Genomic DNA, 13,329 nt, shown 5'->3' with positions numbered 1-13,329 from the left:
CCATTGCTTGACTCACTTCTTAAAGAGACCTATTCACTGAATGGGTGTTGCCTCACTCTAAATGAAAACTTGAAAAGACCTTAGCTTAAAAAGGCTAAGTTCTTTCATAGTATCCTTGACTGTCTCCAGTAGTACTGATTGCTATCTGACCACTAAACTCAAGTGGTTCTGGAGGAAAAAGTGAGGCTGGTGACTTTGCACAACCCTCCCTCACTCAAATCAAAGTCAGTTGCAAGTCATATCATCAACTCCCTGATGTTATGGTCCTCTTTGAGAATGAAGGACAAAAGCCACATGAAGTTCATACAGACTGAAAAGTCAAGAATGATAGCTGAGAACTTCTAGTTAGGAAAATTGCTAACATTTGCACAGAGGACTGGCTCTCTTGTCCAATTTAATTTTTGTGCATTTCCAGCTAACTTTTGGCTTCTTCTCCTCCTATTTTCTCAGCATGGACTAAATGTGTAATACAAGCTTCATGACAGACCCTGTGTTTCTGTATATATGAAGAAAAGACAAGATGTAATAAGTATGTAGCTACAAGAAGAATATTTAACAACATCCTTTAAGGTAGGGTTTCTTAAACTTTTTCTACTTGGGATCTCTATTATTCTGAGAAATTTTTACGTGATTCTGGGTATACAGGCATATAAATTAGGTATGCAAATAAAACATTTACTAGTAATAAATCATAAAGAAATTTATTTTAAAACAATTTTTGAGTATACATATAATTTAACTGTTTATTAAAGATGAAAGTAAATTTGCGTACTAATGAGATGGGTCTGTTTGTTTTCACATAAAGAATTAAATCTTAATGGAATATTTGATAATGCAGAACACAAAGCATTTTTCAGAGTTGATTGATATTTTGATTTTATAATCATCAATGTTGAGAAAGTCATTTTCCATAAGTACTTAGTGCAAAATGGCAAAAAATGTATGTTTAGGGCCATTTCAGAAGTTGTTGGAAGTTTGGTTGTAATCTCAAACCAAAATTCATTTAACAATTTTTAAGGAAACCCAAGTTTTAAACCTGTGTTGCTTGATAACTTGGCAAATTCTTCTTGACCTCTTAATGGTAAATGACTGATGGTATTCAGTTAAGTGAGGTTCATGAACCAAACTTAGTTGATAAATTATAATTTATAATTAAATCTTTGGAATAGTTATTTTCAATTATAAAATTATCTGTAGATGTAAACATTTCTAAAGAACCATTTTTCTACCCTATTTTTCTATATATTAACTTTTTAAGTAAAACTTTCAGTTTTGTCTTTTAGCATAAATATGTTACAATTTTTCCTTGAGGCAACATGTTTAAATCATTATTTTTCAAAAATATCTGACAAATAATACAGCTTTGAAAGCCATAAATCATTATGAAAAAATTAACAACATCAGATATCTGCTCAGTCAAAAATATAACAACTTCATCTTTTAATTTTAATAGTTTATTTAAACTTCATTGTCTTGAGAACCACCTTATCTCTGCATGTAGTAATAAGCTTTTGTAACTGGAATCCATGTCATTCCAAAGGTTTGAAAACAAACAATTTTTAAGGTCATGGCCTTTAATGAAGTTGATGATTTTGATAGTATATTTCAAAGCACAACATCTATCTCTGGTGATATATATGTATCCCTTATGAAGGACTATGCAGTGAGTAAAAGTGATATGTTCATTGCTACCAGCTTTAACTTTTGTCATAAATCTAATAGTCTCACCCATCGTTGTTCCAGTACCACCTGTATAGATTCCAACACAATTTTTCCATTGTAAACCTTAATTTATGAAAAGTTCATTGACTTTAAGATATATATCTTCCCCTCTTGTGTGCCCTTCCAAAAGGCTACAAAACAATTCTTCATGTATGCTTCCTTCATAAACATATCTTACATAAAATAAAAACTATAACATGTTAGAAACATCAGTTGTTACATGTAACTTAATTGCAAACCTTGGGCTTCACTTAAGCCTGGTAATAAGCTGCTGGAATTGGTTATTACTAATTTCAGAAATTCTTTTGGACATAGTATCATTTGATAAAGGAATATTATGAATTTTATCACCATACTTTTTCCCAATGAATTATTTCTGACATTTTAATAGCAGCAGATAGCATGAGATCTTCTATTACACAGAACTTTCTAGTTTTTGCAATTAAATAAATTTCATAAGACACAAGTCAATACATTTCATAAACAGTAACAAATTTCTCAAAACATTGTTTCTATTTATTTGAAGATTTTAAAACTCATTACAATATTCCTTTGGTTTATTTAAGTATGCTACATACTTGGCTTTAATATGTCATTTTAGTTTGGCTAAATGGTTTCATGCTCTCTGAAGCTACTTCATTTCACATTAAGCAAGGACATTTTCCCACACTACCATCATTTTGTGAAGCATACCCATATTGCGAAAATGATTTGAAATATTTTGTTTTTCTTGTCAATTTAGGTATACTACAAACTGGTAGCAGAGATTCTACTGTACTGTCATCAGTATTTTTATCTCTTCATTCTAAATTTAGCCACTTATCCACAACCAAAAATATTTTGTCCTAAAATATTGATAAATATTTTTAGTAATTTCTCAAATAAATACTAGCTCCAATATATGAAGTTACATTGGTTTGTGATTAATTTAAAAACTTGATGCTTACACTTAAATGCACATGCAGTGATGATGGTGGAAAATATTATTGAAGGGCTTTTGTCTTTACTTGCTGTAATTAAATATGTTTCTGTAAAAAAAAGGAGACAACAGCAATTTTAAAAATCAAACATTACAACACAATACATTCCAAATATAAACTAATTTGATACTTAAATATTAAAGAATGATGGTAGGAAAATATTAAAAATATTTTCTGTAATTAAATTATTATGCTTCTGTAGGAGCAGAAAACTTCGAATGTATAGTAAAACCACTGCAATTCAAAACATACACTACTCTCACATCTGGGCCAAGGTGTTTCTGGCAACATTTATTGGTGTTACATGTGATAACATGCAAAGTGTGCATGTTGTGTGTTCAGAACTCAGGCTGCAGTGAAGTCACAAGATGCAACATTGGCAAGTGCTGTGAGAAACACCTAAGATTCATATGCATTTGATTTTGAATTAATTTTTTTTTGGTCATCACACATTCAGAAACCTTTTACTATTGCCAAAAATTTTGTGACCTCCACATTCAGTTATGTGACCCCATGTAGGGTCTCAACCCACAGTTTAAGAAGTACTGCAAGTTTAAGGGATAGACAATGTTGGACAAGTGAACCTTTGGAGCTTTCCCTCAGCCCTTGTAGAAGCAATTAAAAGGGGAGCTTTCACCCTTGCTCTGTCCCAAGATGCCTGTGATCCACCTGAATCTCTCCCTCTCCACCGCACCTTTAGCTCTTTTTCTCTATTTACTCATTGCCCTTGTACCACTACTTCTCTCCAACTCAGCCAATTACACTGTCTTCCCAACTACTACAGTTGCTCAGTTGATGAAGTCCCAGTTTTTCCTCTCAGTTTGTTCTCTCAAAGACTGTGTGCATCTTTTTCAAAACTTCCAAGTATGACTCAAGTCATTGGATTTCAGTAGTGCAAAATCACTTTCAGGCCTGAGAGACTGTTTGTCTGAACTGTGATCCCAGAAAACCAGTCATTTTACAACCCGCTATTAGACTAGGATCAGTCAGTCCCTTCCATCAAAGACCTTGGGGGAGGAGGGGGAGGGTAAAGGGGGAGAGGAGATAGGCCACAAACTTAAAGTTCTTTAATACAAGAGACTGGGTGGGAAGCCAAATAAAGTTCTCTGGGAGATATGATATGGTAGAATTTGGATTTATTTGTCACAGTCAGGGAAAGCCTCAAGGACATTACAACTGGACTTTGAAGGATTGATAAAAATTGCTCAGGGGTTTGTGGAATATATTCTTGGTAGATGAAACAAATCATGCTAATTGACAAGTTTTTCTGCTACTCAGCTGGGCTGTCACCTTGATGAGACAGTGTCTCAAATGGACAGCTCAGTTTGTTCCTCTGGGTCAAGCAGGTTACTCAGCTGTGGAGACAATGCCTCAATGGGTTCAGCAGCTGCTGGGCTGGACTAGACTGGTTCTTTGGCCTCCTGGGCTACTGCTGTCTGACTAGGCTAGTGGCTCTTCACAGAGGCCAGGGGCTCTATTGGATAGGTCAATCTCCTGACTCTTTAGTTTTATTCTTTGATTGGCATTTGAAGTCTGCACCACCTTCAGCTTCTGACTTGAATGGGTGTTTTTGTGCTCTAATTGAAGTGATATTGTGTTCTTTTAAGCTATAGTTCTAGTATACTCCTTCAGTAAGGGCAATGACCCTTCAGCCTAAGATTGTCAGAAGCTTCTCCTTTTTGATTGCATAAATCTGAGGTTTATCATCTGGAGGCAGGAGGTGAGAGATGCCTAGAATGTCTAGTTTTATACAGCATATTGTGTCACAGAGACTCCACCTTTACTTAAAATGGCCACCCAAGTAGTACTTCCCAGATCCCTGGGAAGTCTCATACAAAGGACTGTCTAGAGACAAAGATATGGAGGGATTATGTGCCCTAGGGGCAAGTTCATTGTTTCTGTTGGCCTTTCATATGCAGTTGAGCTATTCAAGCCCCAGGCCCTTTCTAAGGTGTGAAATGCTTCCTTTACATCTGAAAGGACTTCATTGCCTTTACATTTCAATATCTCCGTTTTTGCCCTTTGAGACCTTCAGCTTTGTTGAAGCCCTAAAGGGACGCCTCCTTATACTAGGTTAAAGTGTCTGGACTTTAATTAGTGGGCTATTGGAAAGCCTTGGAGCTTTCTGAACAGTAGAGTAACATACAAGATGTAATTTAGGATGATTTATCTGACAGTAGAGTGGGGGACGGATTAAAATAGGAAAAACTGGCAGATAGGACAATTAGGAGATAATAAGACTAATTCATACAAGTAATGAGGATATGCAAGTCTTGAGGATATGCTAGTATAAGAATGGGAATTAGGTGCTGGGGGAGAAATAGGAGAGATATTTTGGAACTGAACTGTTTATGACAGTGACTGGAAATGTATTTGGAACTAGAGATAAGAGAAGTCCTGGATAATTCAGGGTAACAGGGAGCCATTAACGGAATAATCAGAAGATGGTTTGGGGACTGGGGAAATGATAACCTCTGTCTTGACTATGGAACTTGAAGTGCAAGTTTGACATTTAAGTGGAAACAATTAATAGTAATATTACTGAATTCAGAATTGTTAGAAAATATAGTCACCTATTTCTGCTGTCAGTAATAATTAATTACTATATATGAGTTATTGGTGCCTATGGGAGGCAGTTTTGAATAGTTGATGGAGAGTTACCCTCAAAAACAGAAAGATCTGGATTCAAGTCTTTCCTGTAATACCTACTGGCTGCATGATGATGGCAAAGTTATTGAACCTCTAAATGCCTCGGAGAATAAAAGTCTGTACTTAGACTTGGATTCAAATAGACCCAAGTCATCCATCATGTGGTGACTTAGAAGGAGGGATTTTTCATTTAGGCATATTGGATTAGAAGATATCTAAGGTGCCTTACAAAATCCTATAACCCTATGATTCCATTAGAGGAAGGGATATTCATGAATGTCACTCCTGCCATGAGATTTCCTCTCCATTGCCATTTAAGTTAAATTTGTGAGCTTTAAAGAAAGAAAGCAAACACATTGTTCCTTTATCACATTCTTCCTGGGAGTAGAATGAGGACAGAAATTAGATAGAAAAGGAAGGTTGTTAGCTAGGCATTGCAGTCTTTGAGGAAGAAAAGAATCTTGTAGGTTGGTAGATAACAGCTTCTAGAATCTTTATTGAGTGACAAATATGGATTGAATGACCCTCAAAGAAGGAGAGATTATTGAGAGATGGTAGTAGGAGAGTCTGAAAGTAACAATGGAGAGCAAAGAACTCTTCTACATGATCACTGAATTAGGAGGGTATATACAATCAGTGCTGGAAACAGTGGGCAGGGATGTCATGTTATTAGGAGGGACCCAGATCTCAGTGAGGCAAGAAGACAGAGGGAATGAGAAAGGCAAAGGTTTAGGATGAAAGCAAGCTTCTTAACTATAGAACAGTCATTCCAGAGAGTGAGGGTGCAGGGGTGGGGTGGGGAGTGGTGAGCAGATCTGGATTGGGACATTGGAGTCTAGTTGATGGAGGAGAAGTAAGGGAATGGGCAGTCAGAGAGAACCAGGAGTTCAGAATCATGGTATAAATACCAATAGATTTTGAGGGTAATTTAACTTAGAACACAAAGGTTCTTACTGTTTAGTTTCTTAGAATGAAACCATACACTTTACCCACAAGTCCCATATTTTTAACTGATCTTCACCTAAGCCTTTGGTATGAAGTTGCTGATTGCCAAAAAAAGGTGGGAAAGCTAGCCTTATCTTATGAGTAAAGTAAGGAAAACAACTACTAATGAGTAAATGCTCTCATAGAAGCTATTATTAGGAGGACAGAGTGCTACATATGGAGTCAGGAAGACCTGAATTTAAAGATGGCCTCAGACATTTACTACCTGTTTGATTCTAGACAAATCACTTAATCTCTTCCTTAGTTTCTTCCACTGTAAAATGTGGATTAAAAATATTATCTACCTCCAAGCATTGTTGAGGGCATCAAATGAGATAATATTTGTAAAGCACTTAGCCTGGCATGTCAAATAAACTTAATCAATGCCTGTTTTATACTTTCCTTTCTTTTCTCATTGCTCATCCTTTCTGACATCTTTGATACCATCAGTCACCCTCTACTCTTTGATACCCTCTTCATTCTAGGTTTTCATGACATTGCTCTCTCCTGGTTTTCCTCCTACCTATCTGACCATTCCCTCTCAGTCTCCTTTGCTGGATCTTTATTAGATTCTGACTACTAACTAAGGAGGTCCACCAAAGCTCTGTCTTGGGACATCTTCTCTTCTTCCTCTATACTATTTCACTTGATCTCATCATCTCCCATAGATTCAATTATTGGCTTTATGCACATGATTTTCAGATCCATTTATCTAGCCTCAATATCTTTTGAAGAACTCCTATCTCAAATCTCCAACTGACTTGAACATCTTTAACACTATGTGCCATAAACATTTTGATTGTCCATATAAAACTCAGTCCATGTAAAACTGAACTCATCTTTCCCCCTACCAGATCTTCCCCTTTTCCAAACATCCCTGTTATTATCTAAGGATCATCTCAGTCACTCATTTCCAACCTCAGCTCTGTAACTCTCCCTCACTCTATATACAAACTGTTAACTAGTCCATTCAATATTTCTCATCTACACTCCCTTCTCTGCTCTGCCTCTGCCACCATCTTAGTTTAGGCTAACCGGACCTCACATTTTGATTTCTACAATAGCCAGATGGTTGATATACCTGCTTTGATCATCTCCTCACTCCAGATCTGATTATGTCACATTCTTACTTGTGACATCCTATTATCTCTAGGATCAAATGTAATCTCATTTCTTTCACTTTTAATGCCCTTTGGAATCTAGCCCATTCCTAGCTTTCCAATCTTCCACTTTAGTCTCCTCCATATACTTTGTGATCTAGTAATGTTGGCCTCTTTGCTATTTCTCATATAGTTCATTCTTTCTTTCAACCATGTGTAGTTGGTTGTCTCCTATGCTTATCTAAGAATGTTCCCCCTTACCAACTCTGCCTTCTGCTTCCTGGCTTTCTTCAAGAGTCAAATAAAATACCTTCTGTAAGGAACCACTTAATGTTGGTGCCTTCTCTCTGAAGCTACCTCCAACATATGTATGTATGTACAGAATTGTTTTCATAGTGTCTTCCCCATTAGAATGTGAACTTCTTAAGGGTGAATCCTACCCCTTCACACACATACATTTTATCCTAGGATTTAGCACAGTATATGGAACAAAATAAGCACTTGATAAATATTTGTGATATGGGAGTAGTGGAGATATTGGGAACAGAATTGAAAGACATTGAAAGAACTGAAAGATAGGAGCTAGAAATAAGGAATAATATCTCTACTACATGGATTGGGGGTCATTTCTTTTTTATGAGCATTTCTGGAACATATTTCTTCCCCTCTCCAGTCACTGAAACACTCCAGTAGCCTCCTGAAACAGAGGTTTTTCACGTGGGGTCCTTGAACTTATATATACATATATATGTATCTACATATGTAAATGTATATGTGTAGATGTACTTACATACACATATATATGTATGTATGCATGTATGTAGATAGATAACTTTATTTCAATATAGTTTCCTTTGTAATTCTATGTATTTTATTTTATACCTTTATAAACGTGACTCTGAGAAGGGATCTTGAGACTTAACCAGGCTGCCAAAGGGGGTTTTTGACATGACAAAAGGTTAACTCTCTCTGTCTTAATCAGTCTTCCTTCCTTAATTCTCTTCTCTTCACAATTTTCTGTCCTTTGGGTTCAAGCCATAGTTGAACTAGGTTCAGAGAAAACTCAAGAGAACTGTCCAACTTATTGATGGCAGTGATGTGAATAGCAACTAATTAGAGAAATAGAGCTTAAGTACCATCAGTAGAGAAATTAAAAGCTCTAAGACCTAAGGTTCAGGCTCACACCTATATACCTGGAATCACAAATAACAAAATTAAACTATAGCCTTGAGAACTTAGAGGTGGGAGGACCTGTGAAATACAGTCATCCCTAAACTATGGGTAATATATCTTATGCTTTTTGAAGGGGCTATGAGAATTTTATGCCCTATTGCAGCAACCAGGTGGCTGGGAAATGACTCAGGGAGGGGAAGGACTGGCAATGACCTTATAGGGGAAAGACTGCAACTTGACCAGCTGGTGTTAATAAATAATGAAGTTAATATGTAGAAAATCAACCCAGGAGCATTTCCCTTTCCTCTCCCTTGCACTAACCCTCTCCCCCAGCCCATCTTTCCCCTCCCCAATGACAGTAAAGCCAGTCCCTGTACTAATCAATCAACAAGTTATTTTATTAAACCTTTACTATATACTAGGCACTGTGCTTAGTATTGGGGATACAAAGAAAAAGTACAACAGTTCTTGCTCTCAAGGAGATTGTATTCTAATAAAGAAGACAACATAATACAAATTCTTCATGTATATACAAGATACACATTAACCAATCAATCAACATTTGGTAAGTGCCCACTATGTGACAGGTCCTGTGCTAAGCACTAGGGATACAAAAAGAGACAAAATATAGTCCTCGCCTAGCTCATAACCTAATTACAAACATGTGTAATTAGAGGCACACATACCCAAGTAACTGCATACACAATATACATATGCAATGCACATATATACAGGCATGTTACTCACATATAAATGCATGCATGTGTGCATACATACATGCATAGATGACATAAAGTAACCCTAGAGGAGATGAGAATCCGCAGCTGAGAGGATCAGGAAAGGCCTCCTTCCTAAAGTCATAAGGCTTCATTTGAACTGAGTGACGAAGGATGCCAGGAGACATAGATGAAGAGGGAGAGCTCTCCAGGCATGGAAGACAATTAAGGTGAAGGCACAGAGTGGAGGATGGAATGCAATATGTCAAGAAGTATAAGCTGGCCAGTTTGCTTGGGCCATACAGAGCATGGAAGCAAATGACATACAAGAAGACTAGAAAGGTAGGTAGGGAAATGATTATGAAGAGCATTAAATAGTAAATAAATGGGTTTATATTTGGTCCAAGAGGTAAAAGAGAGTCATTGGAGTTTCTTGAGTAGTGAGGTAACCTGGTCAGATCTATACTTTAAGAAAAATCACTTTGGCAGTTGTGTGGAGGCTGGGTTGGAATATAAAGAAACTTGAATCAGGGAGACGATTGAAAAGCTGAGTGACTGGCAGGATCGTAGTAACTCATATAGCAATAGGAAAGTTGAGAAGGAGGGAGACATGAGGTGGAGAGGGGGAGAAAAAACATAATGACTTCTATTTTGATCATGTTTAATTTGAGATACCATGTGCTAGAAAGAAAATAAAAAGAGAAACAGATTTTTCTCAAGGATATGGGGGGAACTGACATGTATGCAGATAAATAAATGCAAAATATGTACAAAATAAATGGAATAGAACTGTTCCTCCTTTTCACAGAAAACCACTCCTAAGGGCTGCTTCTTGCTAAAGTTCCTAGAAACTGTGAGTTCAAAAGGCACCTACAGTTTAAAGGTGAAAGGGCATCATTTATTCATCTTTTGTATAAGTCTTAAGTCTCCAGAGCCTAGCTGGTTATCCATTTTAGGGTCTCAGAAAGAAAAGGTTGGCAGTTACTCTGTCAAAGGAAAGAGATTTCTTAGTATTTTTCAAATATTTGATTCCTTGTTTCTTGAAATATTGTGAAACACAGTAGCCTTGTAGGTTTATCACTTTTAAAAAATCAAAAGTCAGTTTTCAGTATACCAGTCTTATGCAGACAAACCTTTTTAAATACAGTGTGTAAGTCACTTTAAATGTGATTTTATCACAAAATATTATTAAAAGAAATAAGATAGTCACATGAGGACTGTAACTGATTTGTGGAATTATAGATTTTAAAAAATAGAAAGGACCTTAGGGATTATTTACATCTGAAATAGTCTTGTTATCTCATTTGAAAGATGAGGAAACTGAGGCCCTTTTCCTTCTACTCCAGTGTTCTTTCCATTACACTAAGCTTCATATCTTGTGGATAAATGGGCATTTGCAGCTGGCATGGCTTAAAGTAATTGAGCTACATTCTCTGAGAATAAGCAGGATTTATCAGCTACCATTTCTCTTACTGGTTGTATTTCCTGGCTTTTGTAAGTGGTTGAGAGGCTCTAGTATCATAAAATATTTGCTGAATACTAACCATGACCTCAATGCTACATAAGGATGGATTTCATCTATTCAATTCAACAAACTCTAAGAGTCTCCTGTGTGGAATGCACATAATATCCCTCCACTAAAGTTCTCCTCCAGGGCCCCATTGTGATGTTCCTGTGACTCTGAGTCCTTGAAGATTATGCTAGTAGAACACAAGGCTCTGATAGTTGCTACCAGAATGCTGAAGCTTTAGTTATGGGCCTTGTGAAAGACTATGTCAGTTGTCCAAGGATCCATCACCTGAACATTATGGAAGGATGGTCACTCTTTTAGCCTGGGCAACTTTAAAAGACTATCTACTAAATGGTAGAGGGGATGTGATCTGTGTCAGTAGAGGAAATACTAATTACAGATCCTTGAGGTTTGAGGAAAGCCCTGTACTAGACTGAAGGTAAGGCAATAGTTACAATACATCTTCCCATAGCACCCAGCCATGGTTCACTCAAGCATCTTGAGTTTAGCCTTGACACTGACTGTGTATGCCCTCACCCTATCTTCCTCTGAGTATGACTATCAACTGATTTGTGGCTCCACTAACAATCTTTGTGACCAAAGACCAAAGACCAATGACCAAAACTTTCCTTCTTTTCATACTCCTCTATATGTGTTACATAATAAATTATGTAAGCTCTTTGAGAGCTCACTGCAGACAGCAACTTTGAAAGCAGCTAGGTAGTACTGTAGTAGGTAGTAGAGCAGGAGCCCCAGAGTCAGAATGATTTGAGTTCAAATCTAACCTCAGATACTTACTAGTTGTGTGATGCTGAGCAACTCACTTAACCCCGATTGACTTTCCCTCTTTCCCCCATCCTCCACAAGAATAAGAAAGGAGGGACTATCTTACTGTAAAATTTGCATCTCTAACATGGTATCTGGAACATGAAAATTACTTGATAAATGTGTTTTCATTTATTAATACAGACTGTATTTTCTTGTGGAGAATAGTTCGAATAAAGGCGGACATTAGAGAAGAGGGCATGATGTAATAAATAAAGAGCTTGCCTCAAAATTGGGAAGAACTGGGTTCATATTCTACCTCTGATACATACTGGCTGTGCAACAGTACAGAACAGATTAGTTACACCCTCAGTACCCCAGGCAACTCCTTTAAGTCCAAAAGTTGCAGAGGTAATGCTAAATTTTGTGGGTAGCAGAAGTTCCTTATCAGGAGTTCCCATTATCAGTGAAATAGCAAGTAATATTTTAAAAAAAAATGTAGCCTGCCTTTGGGGCAGAGAGACTTGGGGGAAGGGCTGACTTTGACCATCCATCAGGATGAGGAAACTGAGAGCTGAGCAAGCAAGAAAGGATTAGAGAGCAGACCTGAGTTTAGGAAGCTCTCTATTGACAGGGTGCTGAGATTACAGTCACAGCAAGAGTGGCTGTAACAGGAATATATAGCTACAAGAGGCAACCTTAAAGCTGGAAAGCAATTAGAGAAAATTTTCTGCTTCAGAGAAAAAAAAACCCACCTTTTTCCTTTGATGGTTAGCCCAATGCGCTAGGTTCCCAACTCTTCCCCTATCTGTTGCTTTCAATTAAGATCTCATTTGCCTACCATAAAATCTAGTGATCATAAGAAATGCTAAGCTCAAAACCTGAAAAGAAAAGCATAAGAGAGGAAATGAATGATTCTTATAGAGGAAAGCCAAAAGTTTGACTAGTAAGAGCGGATATGGGGGCTCAGAGATATTGTAGCAAATTGAAAGAACATAACTGTCAAAAGCTGGGGTTTAGCTGCTCCTAGAAATAAATCAAAACTCTCTAAGAACTGCAGATTGAGAGGGATTCACCATAAAGATCAGCTTCATTTCTGAACCAACAGCACCATTCTTGATAGACTGGATCCGGAAAAGGAAAGTTATCTCCATTTTCCTCCCTAACTTCGATGATGAGGGAAGAGAGAACTGAAAGTCATATTCACACAGAGGAAGGAGTTTTCCCCCACTCCTAGAACAGGGGCATCTTACCTTGCCTTGCTCATCAGTTGAGTACAACAAAAGAATGAAAAAGACATCTGTACAAATAACCATTATTCAAGGGTTTTAGGGGTGGAGCTGATACAAGAAGCATATTCGTTCAGGTTTGATTTTAGGATGAAATAAGACATCAACCAAAGGATGTTTATATAGTCCAAAAATAATAAGAAGAGCAGCATGGATAGAGTGGTGCTTACCTTTTCTGCAGCAGAAGTGCAAAATAGGCAACACTTCCCAAGTGTGCCAGATAACTGATGTTAACATGTGATTTTCTTAGTTAATGTGTGGCAGCAGGGATACTTATCTATGCTTTAGGGGAGCTGCTTCTATTTGATTTTGACATCACTGCTCTAGAGAGTCTTCCCCCATATATGGACATATATGGACATATAGTCCATTTAGAAGCATATCTGGAAGAAGTCTTCTTGCCTTTAGATCTGGCCCTCTATTTACTAGAAAGGGCAAATG

The sequence above is a fragment of the Notamacropus eugenii genome, chromosome 6, assembly GCF_028372415.1.
Source record: "Notamacropus eugenii isolate mMacEug1 chromosome 6, mMacEug1.pri_v2, whole genome shotgun sequence".
NCBI classification, from domain to species: domain Eukaryota; kingdom Metazoa; phylum Chordata; class Mammalia; order Diprotodontia; family Macropodidae; genus Notamacropus; species Notamacropus eugenii.
Note: the sequence above shows the minus strand (reverse complement) of the source record.